Source organism: Lissotriton helveticus, chromosome 1_1 (genome assembly GCF_964261635.1).
Source record: "Lissotriton helveticus chromosome 1_1, aLisHel1.1, whole genome shotgun sequence".
NCBI classification, from domain to species: Eukaryota; Metazoa; Chordata; class Amphibia; order Caudata; family Salamandridae; genus Lissotriton; species Lissotriton helveticus.
Window position 1 is genome coordinate 962,343,218 of NC_136057.1, and position 12,022 is coordinate 962,355,239.

The window sequence follows — 12,022 nt, forward strand, 5'->3', positions numbered from 1 at the left end:
GGGCATTATATTAAATTCCCTGTTACACCGGCAGATTTAGCCAAAACCAAGACTGACTTTTATCAACTGGCACACTTCCCTCACGTGATCGGCTGCATCGATGGCACCCACGTCCCACTCTGTCCACCTGCAGCCACAGAGCACATATACAGGAATCGCAAATCGACGCACTCCATCAACGTCCAGGTCATATGTAATGCAGGTAACCTCATCACTGACATCGTAGCCAAGTTCCCCGGAAGTACCCATGATTCATACATATTCCAGAACAGTGGAATATACACACGCCTACTTGCCGGAGAATTTGGAAATGGATACCTGCTAGGTAAATCACATTGACACACCCTGACACTCACATCAGATCTACGTCTCAAGTACTTGCAATTAATGTCTATCTTTCTCCCCCTAGGCGACAGTGCATATGCCCTGCGGTCCTTCGTGCTCACTCCCTACCTCAACCCATCCACCAGGAGTGAAAGGCGATACAACGTGGCTCACAGATCCACACGAAACGTAGTTGAGCGCACATTTGGACTCCTAAAGAGCAGGTTTCGCTGCCTCCATAAGAGTGGAGGTGCACGGCAGTACACCCCAATCATCTGCTGCAAAATAATAGCGACCTGTGCAATGTTGCATAATCTCGCCACCAAGCAAGGCACTGAGGTGGAGCTCACATTTCATGAGGACATTGATGACGACCCAGAGGTGGCAGAGCCCCAAGCCACAGTGGCAGCAGCAGCTACAGATGGGAGACTGAGACGGGCAGAGGTTACACAACAATATTTCTGAGTGAGTAAAGAGACACAGGCATGAATGTAACTTTGTGTAAGTAGTTTAATAATCACTACGCCACAGCATTGTTAGCTCACATTGGGCTCACTAATACTAACACTCCATGAGTGTGTTGTCACGGTTCACACCACCGTGACTACAGCCTTGGGTGGAGTGCAAAGTCATTGTTTGTGGCCACGGGCCACAGGGCGGGGCTGCTGTGGCTGTGAGCCTATGTCCTCACGCTGGCCTGTCAAACTTCCCCCACGCCTGCCACTCCTCCGTAAGTCATGCACAGGAGTGCTTGCACCACTCCTGCTGGTGGACCCCTCGCTTTCGGCAGCACAAGTGTCGTCTCCAGTGCCAGTCTGATGCGCGAGCACTAGCTCCATGGCAGTGGTCATCCTGGCCATACCTTCACTTAAATTGGTGCAGCACTGCACTATGGCATCCTGCATCGTGACTGACCGTCTGCACAGCAGAGTGGTAGCAGTTGCAAACCTGTTCAGGGCCTTGGTTTGCTGGCGCACATCCACACGGGCCTTGCGTCTCTCCAAATGGTCCCTGTCCAATTTGTCACACAGGACAGTCATGCACTGTGTGATATCTGAAATTCCTGACGCCATGGATTGTATGCCTTCTGCCATGTCCCCTATGCCCTTGCCTACTGCTTCCAGTTTATTGTTAGTTGTGCGTGCGTGCCTCTGAACCCCCATCATTGCTTTTGCCTGCAGGCGCTGCACCTTCACCATGGTGGCCTCCAGTCCGCAGAAGACACCTTGGACTTGCCGCACATCCTCTACCTCCCGTGGCCGTCGCCCTCGGACACTGGCCCGCGTGACTCTGGGACTGGGCTGCTGCTCGGTGTTGCCTCTGTCCTGTGTGTCACCCTCCACCTCCTCCTCCTCCGATGATGTTTGCAGTATTCTGCGAGGGGGCACATCATGGCTCCTGACTCTTCCCAGCACTGGGGATGGTGATGTGGGGGTGGGTGATAGTTCTGCCGCTCCTGTGTCCTGACTACCAAATAGGAGAGGGGAACGTGGATATTCAGCAGTTGCCTCCTCAGGTATCGGGGCAGCCTGCTCTTGGTCCTGCCCTCCGTGAGAAGTGCTAGGTCCGGCTCCTTCCCTCCTCTTCTCTCTGACCTCAGCTGTGCTGCGCTTTGACTCTCCTGTGGACAGACATGGACATTGTGTCAGTAATGTTGTTCACCTGTGTCATGAGATTAAATACACTTCTATTGCACATTTGCCTGTCTCTCATTTGCCTATGCTACTTGTCTGTTGCTCCCCTTGCTGCAATGCACGCTGACTGCTCTGAGGTATCTACACATGACTACATTTCCCAGGATGCATTGCAGGACATTAGTTAAACCTGTTGTGGAGTCTGATTTATCCTGTGAGGGGAATAGGTAAAAGGGTAAATGATATTGTTCCTGCATCTTACCTGCTTTCTTTGCTCCTCTTGCTGAGCTGTCTGCGTCTCCTATTCCGTGTATACATTCCTTCTCAAGGGTTGTAGCGACCATCTCCTCAATGTCGGTGAGTCTGGGGGCTCTGTTTCTTCCGCCTCCTGTAGCAGCACTTTCCTTGCGGTGGGCAGCAAGCTTTTTTTTGGTGATTATGCGGATGTCATACCACCGTTTTTTTAGGTCTTCAAGGTCACGGTGGGTGACACCAATGGCATTTACCTTGCCTTGTATGTCCAACCAGGTGCTGCGCTTGATTGATTCAGCAACATGCAGAGTTTGCTTTCCAAATATTTTCCCATAATGTCTGACAACCTCCGAAATCAGCACCTGCAGTTCCTCCTGGCTGAACTTCTGCTTCCTTTTGCGCTCAGCAGCTTCTCTCTGTGCCTCCTGGCTCTCCATCTTGCTGTGTAGTTTGTGTCAGGAAAGGCTGCTCCACACTCTGTCCTCCTGCTCTCCTGACTGTTTGTTTCTGCACCTGCATGGGCGTGGCCTGTCCCAGGTACTGGGGTGTGGTGCTTGGATCTGATTGGTTAGTTCCCCTGTGGCTTGGAATTTGGGTGTGGTTGAAGTACCTGATTGGTTCACAGGCACACATGTTTGTCAGTTTCAAATTCTTCGGCGGATAGTTCCGACACGGTAAATACCGGGTCGGTTTTTCCCGACTCGGTATTTTCCGGGTCGGAAGTTGCCATTCATTCCTATGGGCCATGGCACCGGTGGATCGGTTTTGGTTTTTCCGTCTCGGATTTTACCGTGTAGGTATATTCCGAGTCGGTAAATACCGTTTCCGAGTACCGACAGGTTCCGAGTCGGTATTTTATACCGTCATTGTTACCTACATCTCATTTTCCTCCTCGGTAATACCGAGTCGGTATGACTCGGTATTTAAGAGGTCGGTAAATATTATTTACCTACATCTGGCCCTATAATCTCTGTGTGTGCTCCAAACACAAAACGGAGCATAGGCTTTTGTGGGCAGATGCCTTTGAGATACATACATCTGATATCTTATGTCAAATGTTTCAGAAAACAAGTAGTCTCAATGAACCCCTTGTCAATTAATAAGTATATTGTCTAGGCACTTTCACTGCTCCTGATTGAAGCAACTTGTTAACTGACAGTTTTCTGTATGGTTTTGAAAACGTGACATTTCGTGGGTTGTTTGTTTGATAGAGGTTGAGCACTATGACGCCATTGCAATGAGCTATAAGTTCATGTTTATTTTCTTTTGTTATTTGGACCCACCAGATGTGCAACTAGTGAAGATTGGCAGGAGATCACAAGTTATTCCTATCAATGTTTCTAGGGAACCCTATTTATTTTGTTCAAACCACAGTATGGGCTCCAAAGAAATTAGGCTTACAGTCAATGAAGGTGGGCGTAGGGGGTCTCTTGGAAAAATTGTGTGAGTTGCTTGGCCTTTAGTAGCTCACAATGATTTTCACCGATCAGAAGTAGTTCTCACTACAGAAAAGGTTGGAGACCCCTGGCATAAACAAATACAATCTTACCCCTAATAAAAAGCACACGAATCACCACTAATCACACCTTTGACTACAGCTGAATCATCACGCCATGCAGATTTCCCTATTAGTAGACACAATCTCTTCTTGGAAATATGTCAGCCCACTGATGGAAAATAGGAGAAATGTACTGATCATATCAAGACCATTTTAATAGTGTCCCTAAAAAAAAGAGAAAAACAGGGAGGCCAAAATTAAGAATCCCCTTGCAATTATGAGAGACATTTTCGAAATTACCTACATCCAAAATGACTAAACAAAATGTCACCAAGTTTGGTAGGAAACTGGATCTTGGAACAGAAACTGTGCTTTTTGTGATTTGGTGTAAATATGTTCAGTATTTTTTGCGAAATTAAGGTTCAGAGATATGTCTTCAGTGATGTCATTTGAGATGTCATTAGTGATGTAATGAGTGATGTCACTGACCATGTCATGTAATATGTGATGTCATCAGCAGTGCATTGCGGGCGCGCGAGTTATAGTTAGCTGAACTAACTATAACGGAGGAATTTCATTGGTTTTGTATGAAAGAAATGTCCAGCTAAATATAACGCCCCTGAAAGCTATGTTTTTATCAGTGAATTTCTAAAGTTTTTTAAATGTGAATTCTTAACTATAATGTGCCTGAAACCTATGAATTTTTTTGTGAATTTCTAAGGTTTTTTAAATTCCTAATTCCTAACTATAACGTGCCTGAAACCTATGGTTTTTTCAGTGAATTTCAAAGGTTTTTTTAAATGCTAATTTCTAACTTTCACGTAACTGAAACCTATGTTTTTTTAGTGAATGTCAAAGGTTTTTTAAATGCTAATTTCTAACTGCCTACAGAGGTAGGACATGTGAAGAAAGATGAAAAAATGCACTGAAAGAAAAAACGAAATGCAGAAAGGAGCAACAGAAGTCCTCAAAGACGAAGAAAAGTGCAGGAAGAATCAAGACATGTGCACAAAGAACCAACAGAGGAGCAGAAGGATGCCCCATTACAAAATCATCCTGTGCCCACAACTTTTTCAGACGTGTACTGGTGTTAACTGACTCTGACTAACCAGGCCTAGAGCCAGTGGTATGCTAAAAGACACTTAGAATACAGTGAAAACACCTACATACACTAGGGAAAACTATGCGTTGGGGTACCCCTGTAATTAGCATGACCTCCTCTGTAAGCCCCTAGTACATAATAGGGCAGGGGGATTAAAATGACCTCTTAAAACGTGCCACTGGGTGCGTTTGCACACTGATAAAGGGAGGGGAGTGCCTTAGGTGACGTGTGCAAACACGCCCTGTGGGCGTTTTAAGTTGGGAGATAAAGTCCCCTTGAATCCTGGGTGTCCCTGGAGTCCAACTAGCCCACTAGGTACCTCCAGTAAGCGCCACAGAGCTGCGTTGCAGAGAGGTGTAAAAATGGGCACAGCTAGACCACCTCTCTGCAGCGCAGCGCAGTGGCACTTAGTGGAAGCACCTGGTGGGCTAATTGGCCCCCAGGGTCCCTCAGGATTGAAGGGGAATTATTTCCCCAACTTAAAATGTGCCACAGGGCGTGTTTGCACACATCACCTCAGGCCCTGTCCCCTCCCTTCACCACTGTGTATTCGTGCCCTGTGGCCATTCTTAGTTGAGTGATTAAGTCCCCTTGAATCCTGAGGGTCCCTAGGGTACAAGTAGCCCACTAGGTACCTCCAGTAAGCACCACAGAGCTGCGTTGCAGAGAGGTGTAAAAAGGGGCAAGGCCTAGCCCATCTCTCTGCAACGCAACGCAGTGGCACTTACTGGAAGCACCTGGTGGGCTAGCTGGCCCCCCGAAGCCCTCAGGATTGAAGGGGAATTATTTCCCCAACTTAAAACAAGCAACGGGGCGTGTTTGCACACGTCACCTCAGGCCCCGTCCCCTCCCTTCACCACTGTGTAAAAATGTCCTGTGGCCTTTTTAATTTGGGAGATTAAGATCATTTGAATCCTGAGGGTCCCTAGGGTCCAACTAGCGCACAAGGTACCTCCAGTAAGCGCCACAGAGCTGCGTTGCAGAAAGGTGCAAAAAGTGGCACGGCCTGGACCACCTCTCTGCAACGCCGCGCAGTGGTGCTTACTGGAAGCACCTGGTGGGCTAGTTAGCCCCAGGGGCCCTCAGGATTGATGGGAAATTATTTCCCCAACTTAAAACGCGCCACAGGGCGTGTTTGCACACGTCACGCAGGCCCTGTCCCCTCACTTCACCACTGTGTAAACGCGCCCTGTGGCCGTTCTAAGTTGAGAGATTAAGTTCCCTTGAATCCTAAGGGTCCCTAGGCTCAAACTAGCCCAATAGGTACCTCCAGTAAGCGACATAGAGCTGTGTTGCAGAGTGATGTAAAAAGGGGCACGGCCTAGACCACCTCTCTGCAATGCAGCACCGTGGCACTTACTGGAAGCACCTGGTGGACTAGTTGGCCCCCAGGCTCCCTCAGGATTGAAGTGGAGTAATTTCCCCAGCTTAAAAAGCACCACAGGGTGTGTTTGCACACGTCACCTCAGGCCCCGTCTCCTCCCTTCGCCACTGTGTAAAAGTGTCCTGAGGCCTTTTTAAGTTGGGAGATTAAGTTCATTTGAATCCTGAGGGTCCCTAGTGTCCAACTAGCCCACTAGGTACCTCCAGTAAATGCCACAGAGCTGCATTGCAGAGAGGTGTAAAAAATGGCACGGCCTGGACCACCTCTCTGCAATGCCGCGCAGTGGCGCTTACTGGAAGCACCTGGTGCGCTAGTTAGCCCCAGGGGCCCTCAGGGTTAATGGGGAATTATTTCCCCAACTTAAAACTCGCCTCAGGGCGTGTTTGCACACGTCACCTCAGGCCCCGTCCCCTCCCTTCCCCACTGTGTAAACACTCCCTGTGGCCATTTTAAGTTGGGAGAATTAGTCCTCTTGAATCCTGAGGGTCCCTAGGGGCAAACTAACCTGTTTCGTACCTCCAGTAAGTGCCATTGCAGAGAGGAGTAAAAAGGGGCATGGCCTGCACAACCTCTCTGCAACACAGCGCAGTTGCGCTTACTGGAAGCACCTGATGGGCTAGTTGGCCCCCTGGGTCCCTCAGGATTGAAGGGGAATTATTCCCCCAACTTAAAACGTGCCTCAGGGTGTGTTTGCACACGTCACCTCAGGCCCCTCCCCTCCCTTCCCCACCGTGTAAACACTCCGTGTGGCCATTTTAAGTTGGGAGAATAAGTCCTCTTGAATCCTGAAGGTCCCTAGGGCAAACTAGCCTGTTAGTACCTCCAGTAAGCGCCATTGCAGAGAGAGGTAAAAAGGGGCACGGCCTGTACCACCTCTCTGAAACGCTGCGCAGTGGCGCTTACTGGAAGCACCTGGTGGCCTAGTTAGCCCCTAGGGGCCCTCAGGATTAATGAGGAATTATTTCCCCAACTTAAAACGCGCCTCAGGGCGTGTTTGCACACGTCACCTCAGGCCCCATCCCCTCCCTTCATCACTGTGTAAAAATGTCCTGGAGCAATTTTCTTTGGTATTTAGAAGAGATAGCCGGTTTCCTGCTCTCTCTTCCAAATACCAAAGCAGTTTGCTATGGCAGGGCGTGAGCCGGGAGGCTCAAGCCCTCCCATAGCATACTACAGTGTCCCCTTTGGGCCCCCCATCCCAATACTATCATTGCCCCCGGCTCTCGGCTGGTGCGGATTTTGCCAATTAAAAAAACAAACAAATTTAGGGGAGCCCAAAGCAGGCCTAGGGGGTCAGGGTGTTTCTACCCTACCCCCTTTTTGCGTTTTGCTTACTTGTTTCTCTGTTTTCCTGTGCCTTGGTTCTACTGAGGCACAAGATGGCTGCCAACACGTTTGGAGTGTTGACAGCCAATTAGCATAAAGCTTGTGATCGGGAGGGTACTTTTGATTTTCTCAGCAACTACTGAACAGATTTACACGATTTAACAAAAAGGGTTCTTTCTGAAGCAAAAACGACCTCTTTGCCAAATTTGATGTAATTCCGTTCAGCAGTCCGGGCTGCAGCTGTGTCTAAAGTTTCCTATGGAAAATTGCATGGGGAAATCACGTTTTGGGACCCCCTTTTTTCTCAGGCCCCCACTTGCCGAATCACCCCGAAACCTTCAGGATAGAAGCAGACCAGAGCTCCCCACGAGTTTTTGAAATTTCGCAAAGATTCATCAACCGGCGCCAGAGTTATTGGAAATAGAATGTTGTGAATTTTCTATGAAAAATAGGTCCTAACTATAACTACCTACCTATTGGCGACCACCTATAGGTAATAAATATATATATTGGTAGCGGCCAGCCCGGTCGCGGGATTGCACTTCCACGAAAAAATTGCTGGTCCACAGCTACCTTATTTGGGCAGCTAACTGTGGAACAGGAGGTGTCCTTTATTTGCGGGGTGCTTGCGGGAACATCGGCAATCCTTTTAAAAACTTTTTTTTAATGTGAGTGGCGACGGCGACCCACTTGGGTTTTACTAAACCACCAGTCCCAGAAAGCATTGCTTCAGGTGGTACACCTGAGCACAATTATTGTGGGGATTTACTGGTGTTTGCCGCATGCCGTCATGTCACATGGTCTGCCACTGAAGAGGGCGTTGGCCCGAAACGCGTCTGGCAGGAAAACCGAAAAGGACCTTGTTCACGGCTCGTGCCCTTACTTTGGCATAATTTCCTACCTGTCAGTGCATCCCACCTAGGGGTAACTCTTTCTTCTTTTTGATAGCGGCCAGCACGGTCGCGGGATTGCACTACCGTGAAAAAATTGCAGGTCCACAGCTACCTTATTTGGGCAGCTAACTGTGGAACAGGAGGAGCCCTTTATTTGCGGGGTGCTTGCGGGAACATCAGCAATCCTTTTAAAAACTTTTTTTCAATGTGAGTGGCGGCGGCGACCCACTTGGGTTTTACTAAACCACCAGTCCCAGAAAGCATTGCTTCAGGTGGTACACCTGAGCACAATTATTGTGGGGCTACTGGTGTTTGCCGCATGCCGTCATGTCACATGGTCTGCCACTGAAGAGGGCGTTGGCCCAAAACGCGTCTGGCAGGAAAACCGAAAAGGACTTTGTTCACGGCTCGTGCCCTTGCTCTGGCATAATTTCCTACCTGTAAGTGCATCACACCTAGGGGCAACTCTTTCTTCTTTTATATATATATATATATATATTACCTACTGGCGGTCGCCAGTAGGTATATATAGTTAGGATTTTTTCTCTATGGGATTTTTGAAAATTCTATGTCTAATAACTTTGGCGTTTGTGGACGGAATTGGCTGAAATTTTCAGGAAAATGGAACATTTTGTTTCTGAGCAGCCCCTGAAAATTTGGGGGGTTCGTCAAGGGGGGGCCGAGAAAAAAGGGGGGTCCCAAAACGTGTTTTTAACATTGAGTTTTCCATAGGGCGGTTGGCCTCACTTTTAGCCTGAACGGCTGAATGGATTTGCACGAAACCTGGCAAAATTGTAGGGACTGGTAGCTCGATGTGCCTTTGCTAGGTCTCAATATATGTGCTCCAGTGGATTTTGAGAAATTAACGTTCAAAAAAAGATATATATCTGTAACAGCGGACCAGGCAGCGCTCCGGTTCGCGGACTTTACGCGTTACGGAGCTTTGTGAAGCGAAGCTGATAGGTTCTCCGGCGTCTGTAAACATTCCAAACAGTCCGTAGCGGCCGCCATCTTGTCTCTCGGTAGGATCGAGAGACAAGAGGAGGCCAAAGCGAAGGGGCAAATGACCATAAGGGGGCATAGTAGATCCTCCCTGACCCTCTAGGTTTGATGTGGAGGTTTTAAAAGGGCCCCGCGGGGCAAAAAAAAAAAATAATAATAATCGAACGGCTGAATGGATTTGCACGAAACTTGGCAAAATTGTAGGGACTGGTAGCCCGATGTGCCTTTGCTAGGTCTCAATATATGTGCTCCAGTGGATTTTGAGAAATTATCGTTCAAAAAAAGATATATATCTGTAACAGCGCTCCGCTTCGCGTACTTTTCGCGTAACGGAGCTTTGCGAAGCTGATTGGTTCTCCGGCGTCTGTAAACATTCCAAACAGTCCGTAGCGGCCGCCATCTTGTCTCTCGGTAGGATCGAGAGACAAGAGGAGGCCAAAGCGAAGGGGCAAATGACCATAAGGGGGCATAGTAGATCCTCCCTGACCCCCTAGGTTTGATGTGGAGGTTTTAAAAGGGCCCCGCGGGGCAAAAAAAATAATAATAATAATAATCGAACGGCTGAATGGATTTGCACGAAACTTGGCAAAATTGTAGGGACTGGTAGCTCGATGTGCCTTTGCTAGGTCTCAATATATGTGCTTCAGTGGATTTTGAGAAATTAACGTTCAAAAAAAGATATATATCTGTAACAGCGCTCCGCGGAGATAAAATTATCTCTGTATTACCTAGCTGTTGCTAACACCAGTTAGCGACCGCTAGTAGGAGATAGCGACCATCTTGGGCCCCACTTTGCATGTCAGTGATATTTATCACTAATGACATGCAAAGTGGGCATGCCAAGATGTTAGCGACTGGAAACAGTCGCTAACATCGCTATCTGCTATTACCAACTTTTGGAGATATTCGCGCTAAGCGCGAATATCTCCAAAAGCTACCACCTGCCCTGAGCAGTTCTTAGCCATGTTATCCAATGGGAGGTGGATAACATGGCTAAGAGCATTAGCTCGGTAATGCATGAATATCGCTGAGTTTTCAGCGATATTAATGCATTGCGGTCGTTTTTTATCGCATTTGCGATAAACCTTGATAATAGCAAGGTTTATCTGCGATAATTTCTGACGATGCTTAGCGGTAAAAAATTTGTTGCTAAGCATCGTTAGGGATAAATATCGCTTAACTTTGGTAATATGCCCCAACGTCTGTTAACGTTCGATTCGAAGGAAATCAGGAAGTGTTGAAAAACATTGTCTGCGCCATCTTGCCTTTTTTCAAATGCCACACTTTTGTCGTGCACGGCAGTCATTTTAGATGCCTTGACCAGACCCACTCTCTGCACGCTGTCGATCCTTAGCATGGCTCCCCACCCTCGCAAGCATCTCCCCCAGGCACTGGTCACCCCCGTTCTCTGTCTTATGCATGGGTAATAAACCTCCCCCCATCTGCGCTGCTCTTCCCTGAGAATCACACCCTGTGCCCGCCCGACACCTCCCTTTCGCCCTATTCACTACCGCACCCTCTGACACTCCTTTTCCTCTGTGTCCGATTGTCCAGGCCGGTCCTAGGCTATCAGCTAGCCCTGCAGATGTAGTTTATGGCCCCAGCTGTAAAGAATCACCCCTCTTCAAAGGAGTTATAGTAGATCAAGGCCCACACCCGATGAGATCCGTCACACCACACGCGTTCCTACTATCTGAAAACCATCCTGTATTGTGATTGGGGAGGGGACCGAGCCTGAAGCGGAAGATTCCAGGGATGACTCTTTGTACATCAAAGTTTTTACAATTATGTGTCACATTAAAAATATATAGCACTCCAACAAAGTAGTAAGATTATAAAACTTTAATAACTTATAAATATATACAACAAAACAAAAACAGTAAAAACATTTAAACATTTTTAGGGAAAAACAACGAAGTAGCGGTCGGCTGTGCGAATAGTCCCAACGCAGCACAACGTCCAGATTTCTGGACGGCACCCAGGTGATGTTGCCTGGGTGCCGCACTGATTTCGGCATCCGGCGTGGGGCGTCGCGGGGGGTGGGTCATCAGTTGCAAACTGTTGTGCGAATAGTTCCAAGGCAGCAGAACGATGGCACCAAGGTGATGTCCAGTAAGTTGCCGCACTGGTTTTGGTATCCTACAATGCTGCTCCGAATAACGGCGTGGGGCGCCCCGGGGGGGGGGGGAGGCGGCGTGAACGGGCCTCTCCAGGTGGAGTCTCGTCTGTTGTAGTGGGGTGCCCCTTTACCGTTTCAGTTGCCATTCCGTCCGCTTTTGGTCCACTGTGTCAAAAGCCGCAATTCAGCTGAGTTGCGCCCACTCTTGCGGTGCAGCGATAGGCGGCTGTCACAGGACTCTCAAAATGGCGGCAGGCTCTTTCCTTTTTGGGCCTGGTCCACTGAAATGGCCCTGGGACACCTTGGAAATCGGACGCTTGTCTGCTAGGTCTTGGACCCCATTCTCGAAAGCGTCCCCTCCGCCTTGAGGATTCAACAAAAGTTTTGGGGGCCCCCGACTCCTGCAGGCTTCTGGTGGGGAGCGGCTGCCATGATTGCACGCGGAATGACCACGACGGAGCCACGAGATGGTGGTGCTTTCATGGTGA

At 48.6% G+C, this 12,022-nt stretch overlaps 1 protein-coding gene and 1 long non-coding RNA gene across 6 annotated transcripts in view; both read left to right on the forward strand.

The window, feature by feature from the left end:
• SFMBT2 (Scm like with four mbt domains 2) overlaps nt 1–12,022 on the forward strand; it is a 1,092,424-nt gene that overhangs the window by 420,363 nt on the left and 660,039 nt on the right. The gene's annotated exons all lie outside the window — the stretch shown is intronic.
• Nucleotides 485–2,019, forward strand: LOC144819132 (uncharacterized). The gene is made up of 2 exons (XR_013607220.1): nt 485–789; nt 1,506–2,019. It is a non-coding gene; the product is annotated as an uncharacterized LOC144819132 (long non-coding RNA).